The sequence below is a fragment of the Oreochromis aureus genome, linkage group 18 (genome assembly GCF_013358895.1).
Source record: "Oreochromis aureus strain Israel breed Guangdong linkage group 18, ZZ_aureus, whole genome shotgun sequence".
Taxonomy (NCBI): Eukaryota; Metazoa; Chordata; class Actinopteri; order Cichliformes; family Cichlidae; genus Oreochromis; species Oreochromis aureus.
The window spans coordinates 9,648,227-9,657,856 of record NC_052959.1 but is presented as its reverse complement, the minus strand read 5'-3'; positions in this window follow the sequence as shown (position 1 = coordinate 9,657,856).

The following is a 9,630-nucleotide window of genomic DNA, read 5'->3' as shown; positions in this document are numbered from 1 at the left end:
TGCTCAAGTACTTGGAGACAGTGGGAAAGAAAAACTCCTTTTTACCAGGAAAAAAGCTCTAGCAGAGCCATGTATGACAACCAGTGGGGGGTGAGGGGAGGGAGACGAGAGCAGAGATGGGACATAAGGGAATGTATGGCAAAGAGAGCCAGCCTTATTTGTCCATCTAAAAAAAATTTAGCCTTATAATGAGAGCTGAAGGTCACAGTTTCTTTCAGAAATGTGCCAGCTGTACAGTTTGATAAAGTCTGGAGTTGCTGTGGAGAGCCAGCAAACAGGCTTATTTAGAAACACTGCAACAGGTTTCAGAGTGTGTACACAGCTTTGCACACAGTGGCGTTGGATATATTAGCAATTGTTTGAATCAGACACGATGGGATGTATTTAAATCGCACCACCCAGGCAAAATGCTCATAATGTTTTCCTTTCACGTGTTAATGCGCCGGTGGCCCGAAATCATTACATATTCACTATAGCGTTGCAAGTGATGCCTGTGCTAACACTCACAAAAATAGATTAGGAGCAATTATGATGCATGAGAAGCAGCAGGAGGCTGTCAGAAAAAAGAACCTGTAACATTTATCTAAAAAAATAATATTCAAATGAAAGGGACCCTTTGTTCTTCTATATGAAGAAGGTGACTTGAACAGTTGACTGTAACACATGATGAGCTGCGTGGATCAATAGAGCAGCCCAGCATGGGAAGCACAACTTGATTAGTGTTTCACAATTGCAGTTGTGAAACGTAATTATTCGAAACGATTTAAAGTTAAAAAAAGATCAGCAGAATTTTATTAACTGTGACAAGGAGCTGGTTAAACTCTTCCATATAGCACATTTTACTGAATGTATTAAATGGCTGTGCATTTGTTTTTGTTATGTTTAGATTATTCAGAGAGCCCTGCACACTATTTTTTTAAAGAGTTGGAGTAGATGTATTCGTGCCTCTTGCCTCCACTGAGGCAGCCACTTGATTCCATTCTTCTCACTTGGGTGTACAAATCAACTTGCAGAGACTTGTGACTTGAATGAGATCGATAATCCATCACAGAGAACACATACTATATGTGCTTTTGTTTTTGCTCAGGTTAAGTCAGTGCTGAGCGACGATACAGCACAGACTGCTTTATGGCACAACAAAAGAACTAAAACCACATGATGTTCACTGTCAAGAAATAACCATTTTCATCATGCTTCAAGTGAAACTTTTAACTAAAAAAATGTTGCATTCATGCAAAATTTAGGTGAACTTTCTCCCAGTACGACAATAATAGCAGCTACACAAGACTGTGATAACAGAGTAATGAGACAGCTTTCTGTGGGATAGATTTCTGCTTCAATATGAGATCAGCATTAGCTGGGTAATTGCTTTTATGCCTGTGGCTGTACTCTTTTGCTTCTGATACACTTCTCAATGCTGCAAAAAGCTCTTACAAACAGACTATAGACTACCTGCCTAGCACCGAATGGGGAAAAAAGCAACACAGCTAGTAAATATAATGGAGCTTGGTAAAGAAAGAACTTCCTTCAGGTCCAGAGAATCACACAAACATGTTATAGTGGCCAGAATTTCAACTCCAAATTAATGCAAATCTTTCCAATTTCAAACAAGTTGATCAAAAAGGCAGTCATACATATCTCAAAGTTTATAACTAGTTTCGGCTGATTTACAAATGGGCATAATTAGCAGTTAAACAGATGCATTACCTTTCAGTCTATTTGACAATGGCAAAAGTGAAATTACAAAGAAAACTACAAAGTATTTGGTCGAGTAACAAGAAAAACAAAAAAATATGATGATCATACAGACCAAGTTTGAAAGTCAATTTTATTTATATAGCACCAGTTCATAACAACAGTGTCGTATTCACCCTTTCATTCTTATTTTGACCTTAAACTTTTAATGTACAACAGCGGACAACTCTGTTGATTTGCCAAGAAGTCTGATTGTATAGAAGCCTATGAGATGAAAGATTCTACTGCTGACTAAATGACCTAAACTCATAAAGCCATCAGTAAATTCTGGCCAGTATAAGTAAGGAGGAGATAAATAAACCAACCTAACCAAGAAACCTCGGCAAAGCCAAATGAACCTGAAGGAGGGGTTAAAAGTGTTTCGTGGTGCATGGAAATTAAATCAGACTGGAATGGAAGAAAAAAGTTTCAAGAATATAAAAATCTAACATTTCTACATTCACATTTGCTCTAACATTCACATGTCAGCCAAAGCCGGTAAAAACAGTCCTTTAACATTTGTGCCTGCAATGAAATGTGTCACAGTAAAGGACAGACCCTTACACCTGATTGTAACAGTGGACAATTATTACTGTTATTAGGCACTTTTCTACTCTTTTATAACGTCTGAGTCAAGAGCTCAAGAAGCAAAGAGTGAAAGGAGCAGAAATTGTGTTAACTGATTAACATCAATTGCTGCTTCCGTTCAGTGCACTGATGTCAAAAAGGAATGATCTCACTTGAGGAGAAACAGATGAATGGTTATATTTTTTGCTTCATCATCCAATGACTTTCTATTGTAAAGCAAACAATAAAAAATCAACTTAAAAATTAAGTCCAAGTTCAAGGTGACTGCTCTACTTTTTATGAGAAAATAGTTTGTGTTTTTTTTTCCTTTCAATTTGGTGCCATTTCAATGCATTGTACAGGAAAATAATATAATCTGCACTTTTTGTGTGCAGTAATAACAAAATGTGACCATTTATTAAAAGATCCTTTGCCAGTACAGGAACACGATGAAAATCTAGCTACCTTGTAAATTACTTTATATTCACTCTGTGTACAATAAAATAAAATTCTGCAACATCTAAAGAATTGTAATTCTTTAGATGTTGTTAAATTTTCAGTCAACCGCTGATGATCACATTAAAAGTAGCTGAAAGTTACTAAAAATTTTGTCTCAAATATATATCGCACTGAGATACCTTTACTTATATTATCTATACAATGTATAGTTCAGATGTTTTTAGTTTTTCTATCAGACTTATGCATGCTTTCCAGCATGAAATAATTTCTTTCAGTGTCCCAGTAACTCTTTTAATAACATACTTACTTAATTGGAATATGCATGTTTATCAATAGGCTGACCAATAATGTTCTCACAATTCTACGGAAAATATGTATTTTTCACCAAATAAAACTATAAACAAGCACAGCTGTGGTGCTGAGGTACAACTTTTTCTTTGAAGTTTCCCAGTTTGTGTAACACGGTGTTTGCAGACAAGTCGTAATCTTCCATGCAAACTACAGGCAACCGTAGCAATCTGCTAGCAACCAAAGCGATCATGAGAACGTTTCTGATGGAGTGCTCTCTTTGGTACCATTTTCCACCAGCAACCTCCAGGCTAGTGTTGCCAACTTAGCGACTTTGTCGCTACATTTAGCGACTTTTCAGACCCCCTTAGCGACTTTTTTTCTAAAAACCGACTAGCGACAAATCTAGCAACTTTTTCTGGTATTATTGGAGACTTATTTATGACGACTTTTTGACGTGAAAACGCGTATCGCTCTTACTCTCAACAAGCAGCGGTGCTGCCGTGGGCACCTCGCCCGTGCCAAAGCGCTCACAGGCGGAAGATAGTCCTCCCCCAGCTGCTATCAGGGCAGGAGACGTTCACACCTATGTGTCCAAACTGCAAATGAATCACGCACGAGCGAAGCCACTGCTCCCGCACTGACTGTAACGCAGTCACTTCTTCTTTTACTGTTATGGTGTTTTGTGGATCACAAGGTTTAAAACTACTAATAAACACACACACACACAAAGTCACTCCACCAGAGTGCCAATTTCGGGTCACTTTTGCCGGTCCAAGCCCGGATAAAGGAGCAGGGTTGGAATTGTGACAATAAAAAACAATAATTACTAAAAGAAATTTAATTTGTAGTTCTAAATAAATTCTAACTGCATTTAGGACGTTTTTTACTCACTTTATATCTCTTCCACGATGTTATTTCTCTCTCCAACAACGTAGGTTACACTTACAGTAGCATGACCATGCAAATTAGGCGATGATGTCATTTAGCGACTTCTAGCGACTTTTAGGAGAGCCAATAGCGATTTTCCTTACTGAGGAGTTGGCAACACTGCCTCCAGGAACAACTCACATACTGGTCAGGAAATACTCGTTCTCCCACTGTTAGTTTTATCACGTCCAATGTGATGGACAGCTATTGAGCTATATGTGTATGATGTCATGTATGAAACCTCTCTTATTAGCTTTATGGTTCAATACATAACACAGTGTTCCACAGTGACAGTGTTTGACCAAGAATTAGGTCTAGTTTGACACATTATCGAACTAAAACCAGGAATGGATGGTTTTACACTGTTGTGATACAGGCTAGCTTTGTTCTAAGCCAACAGGTGGTTTGCTTAGCTTAGCGTGAACATGCTATAGCTTCATATTTGATGAAGGATGGGAATTTGAGGGAGGAGGCAACAATTTTTTCAATCTTCTCTTCGAACAACTTTCTAGAAAGCAAGAATTTACCAAACTGTGTGTTTCACAAAAAAGTTTACCTCTTCATATTTATCCTGACAAAAAATGTGAGCATTCCTGTAAAAATACAGAATATGCTAAAGGCAAAATAAGCTAACTTTTTATTTTTTCAAAAAGTAGCAGGAATTCAGTGCAGCCTGATTCATAAGGATGTTTCCTCAGAAATAAATTGAATTACATATGCGGCTTTTTGTGTGTGTGTGTGTGTGTGTGTGTGTGTGTTTAAACCAGAAAAACATATACTGAAAAGGGTTTATGAAAAGTGCCACCACTTTATTAGAATCCTCATAAGCAATAGATTAAATTGGAGCACTCAATAATTACCCGGCAAGGCTATGAAGTGCATTTTTGCATATATGTGCAATGTTCAAAGGCACCAATCATCATCAAGTGCATTCATTAGTGCTGCTATCATGACGCCATTTAATGGCTGGTGAAGCACTTTTACTTCCTGAGTGGTGTTACTGTTTAGTTACTTTTCTCTACACAGCTGCTCGTGTCCTGTTGTGTGACAGGCTTTCAGTATTCTAGGTCAGCCATCCAATGCTCCAGTGTGACTCAAGAATGATAGGGCATGTACAGGGAAGAGGCAAAAATAGCAGCTAGGCCACAGAAGCCAAGGCTTTGACAAAGCCTCGGACATGTATGTTTCCTGACCTGAATAACCAAGAGAGCTGCCAAGCGCTCAACCAAACCTGAGATAGGACCAATTTTCTTCCACATCTATCTGCACTTACCATTTCTTGTTTAGCCCACCGCTTCAGCTTCCAGTAAGGGAAATGGCAACTGACAACAAATGCTTAAAAAATCAAACGGCTGTAACAGGCAAGCTAATCAAAGCTGAATTCATTTATATTAATAAATCTCGGCGTTAATGTGCTGAAACAATTACTAATGTGCCTCAGACCCCGCGCCCTCCCACGAAAGCGTGGGGGCATTTGCTGTTTCGTTTCCAAACATCTTTCCTGTAATGCCTGTCCAATTACTCACAGTAGAGAGGTTTCGGTCCAATCGCTGTCTTCGCTCCAGAGTTAAATAGCAAAGGCGAGACCTCATCATCATCCATTCCATTTTGTTTGCACTTTCACATTCAGCACCTGCCAAGTTACTTTGCCATTCCATTTTGGAGAGAATTTCAAAGAACAATGAGCGCACAGCACCAGGTGTATCCATGATCTGCTTTACACCGTGCTCATCAACTACAATTCATTCTTTTGGAATAAAAGGTGCAGCAGAAGTAATTATTCAGTAAAACACTTTTCTAGTCAGGCGGGAGTCTACGGCGTGTTATCTGTTCAAAGACAGACAAGTGTGCACAACTCATTGCTGAACGCCGGAGCTCTTGAGTAAAATTAATCATTTTTTATGTTATTTCAACAGAGATGATTCCAAGTTTTGCATGCACACAGACACACACATGCTTTATGCCAACGCCTTCATCTGCTGCATTTGAACTCTTTTCCCTCACTTCCCAATGTGGGAGGAAATCACAATGTCATTCTTGACTTGTACTTACTTTGGCACATCAGATGTCAGCCGGCTATAGAAGCGTTTGTTTTCAGGCACTGCCTATTAACACCACCACTGCCATGTCAAGCCCTTTCACATCATCTTCCTGGACAATTGTGATGTTCTCCGCCCTCTTCTCATCCGCTGGAGGAGCCTGATTCAGCGGATGGTTGGGGCACGAATGATCAAAATCATCCACATTTGTCCTAAAACTCAGCAGGCGGCCGAGGAGGGAGGGGGGAGAATGAGTCAAACGAGACATGACAGACAGTTCAAATGGAGAGGCGAAAAGCGAAGACGCTGGAAGAGAAAAAGAAAGACCGCTGGTTTGGGGTGGTGGAAGGGAAGTGGGCATAGAGAGGGGAAAGAATAAGAGTGTGAAAGACAGAGGAAGAAACAGGGGCTGGAACTTTTCAATTACACCACACACAGACAACAAAGACCCAGATTTCAACAGACTATAACAGTCTGTAGTCCTGAGGGGAAAAGCTCATTTAGTCTTTTTCAATTCTCATATTCCCTCTCCACACAAATTCCTTGTTGGAATATTTAATGTATTTCTTTTGTTGCACCATCAAACACTGTCTTCACTATCATTACAGATGTCCCGAATGCAACAGTCGGCTACCTGGGGAGGCAAATCCCCCTGTTGGCAGATTACAAGAAAACTATCTGCTGCTTTAAATTTCAAAGCATTTCAGTTGATTGAGACGGTCCAGATGTCTGTCAGCGGCACTTACAGTGAGTAAAACCATTTAGGCTTTAAAGATGTGACCCCTTCTTACTGAATCGAAAACCTGTCTTCCTTTGAGTTTGAAAAAGGGAGTAAAAAAAGAAAAAAGAGCATCCCCTGACATCCTAGGGGTGCTTGCCTAACAACATTAAAGAAAAAGGGAAATCAATTGAAGCAGACTATTGATTCAACCCCATCATTGTTAACCGACTCTCCTTGCAGCCCATTTAACAGAGCGAGGCCTTTGTCAATCAGGCTTTTTTTAGTGAGGATGACAAACAGGGTGACAAGATGAGACAAAGGTATCTAGTGGCAAGCATGATGCAGGCTCGCTCTGGAATTTATCTGTTTTTTATTGTTGTGGCCCTGAAGAGGAGACATGAGAGTCTAATTAGAGATAATTTCCTGCACCTGTCGACACCAATACTCAAACAGAAAGAACTGATATCCCGCTTTTTCCTCTTAATTTGATTTAATAATTGGTTTACAGCAACGGCTCCTCTCAGTTCATTAAGCTTTGTGAAAATCTTGTGCGGGAGGGAGTTGTGATGATGCTGCAAGCATGACTAGAAGGGCTACCAGATGTCTCCCTTTATGTGGGGCCATCCCCCTGTCCTTGAGACACTGTCACCACATTTTCACTGATTCTGGACGACTTCATTCGATTCAATTTAGTTTTATTCATACAGAGACAAATGACAACAGCAGTCACCTCAAAGCCCTTCATATTGTAAGGTAACGACCCTACAAAACCCCAACAATCAGAAGACCCCCTATGAGCAAGCGCTTGGCGACAGTCATGGCGGGGCGGCCATCTGCTCTAACCAGTTGGGTCGCTCTGTGGAAAAGAGCCAGAGATTAATAATAACTAATGACTCAAAGGGATGGTTAAACACATATAGAGTGAAAAGAGAGAAGAGAAGAAGAAACAAGCATCATGGGAAGCCCTCAGCAGCCTGAGCCTATTACAGCATAACTAAGGAAGAGTTTAGAGTCAGCTGGTCCAGCCCTAACTATAAGCTTTATTAAAAAGGAAAGTTTTAAGCCTAATCTTAAAAGTAGAGAGGGTGTCTGTCCCAAATCCAAACTGGGAGCTGGTTCCACAGAAGAGGGGCCTGAAAACCGAAAACTACCTCCCATTCTACTTTTAAATATCCCTGGAACCACCAGTAAACCAGCAGTATGAGAGGTGCTCTATTGGGGTTATATGGTGCTACAAGGTTAAGATAGGATGAGGGCTAATTAGTCAGGACCTTGTTAGAAAGATTTTAATCCTAATTCTGAAGTTAACAGGAGCCAATGAAGGGAATCCAGTCTTTCTAGTCCCTGTCAGTACTTCTGCTGCAGCATTCTGGATCAACTGACATGCACTTTTCTAAAGTTTGGCTTTTACCCAACGTATATGAAGGGAAGGCTTTTTATTGTAGTCAGAATAAGGTTACCCTGTCTAACAGCATACTCATGAGGGAAAGGTACAAGTCACAGAAAGGTGCAAGCTTTGCAGATTTTGGTGAATTTGATGGAAACTACCACAAAGAAAATGAAGCGGCAGTATGAGTCTGAGAAATTGAGTTTTTGTATTTTTCATTTTGCACAGGGGGGAAATATGGCGTGAAGTGACACTGTATATGTGTTAGAACTGGATAAAAATCGCTAAAACTGTTATATGTGGCTTTAAAAAAAAAAGTCATGTTATTCTATGAATGCATCCAAACTGAAAGCCAAAAGTGGAAACCAGAAAGAAGAGCGGAAGAAATAACAGAGAACTTAGAAAGAATGAGGCGGTATATAAAGACTATCACATGATATCACAGGAGACCATTAGAGCAAACTTAAGCTTCATTTTATCTTTATTGTATTTGGTTAGCAAAGAAAGTTGGAAATATGATATATATCTGGTCTGTACATAGTAAACAGCAATTCAGAAACATGCACGCTTTATTGTATTTTTATTTTTAAGGTAGAAATGAAAATGTCAGACTACTTCCCAGCACTGTATGAGTACCACTTTGTGCTACACACGCACAGTGTTTGCTCCACCCTAAAGGTGACCGGATCCCCCGAAAATAGGGGGAGGATCCAAAGCTCCATATGCCCCATAAAAGAAAAACCATCATTAAAAAAAAATCTCACGTTCATTCGCAAATGGTTTTAGCATTCAAAATATAATTATTTTCCAAGCCACAGGTCGAACATTTCCTTTGCTTCGTCTGGAAATGAAACATCCACTTTTGTTGGAGAAGCTGTATTTTTTTTTTTTTCCAAATTATGATGCTTGGTGTGGAATAGCGAGTGTACCCCTGAACCTGAATCACACAACCCGAGAAACCTGCTCCCCGATAATAGCCTGTAATTATTCTCCCCAGCAAATCCAGCAACGTGCAAGTGTGTGTGCCATTTAGTCATGCAAGCTGCAGGCCCTGAAGCTGTGGCACAGGACGAGTAGGGGGGGGTGGGGGGAGAAAAAAGAAACACCGCGAGATAATTAGCCTATTATCAGACTCCGTTAAAGACCTTTAATGGGCAATATTCACCCAGGGAGAGACAAGCTGTGATGGGAAATAATAATGAATAAAGTGAAGATAATGGTGAGTGATGGATGCAGTCCTGATGCATCATCACTCCACTCATCTCCAAACTTGAGTACACTCAGTGATCATACTGTATATATTACCCTGCCAGCCTCATCATGATGCACTTGCTCGCCCTCTTGCTATCTCTCCTGGAAAAAAAAAATAGGGAAGAAAAGGTCTCTTTGTTGAAGCAGGCACTCATTCATCCACCAGCTCACACAGAGCAAAGAGGAGATATAAGCGCCTACAGCGTCTGTCAAGATTTATTTTTTCTTTTAAATCTTTTTAAACTGACAATTTA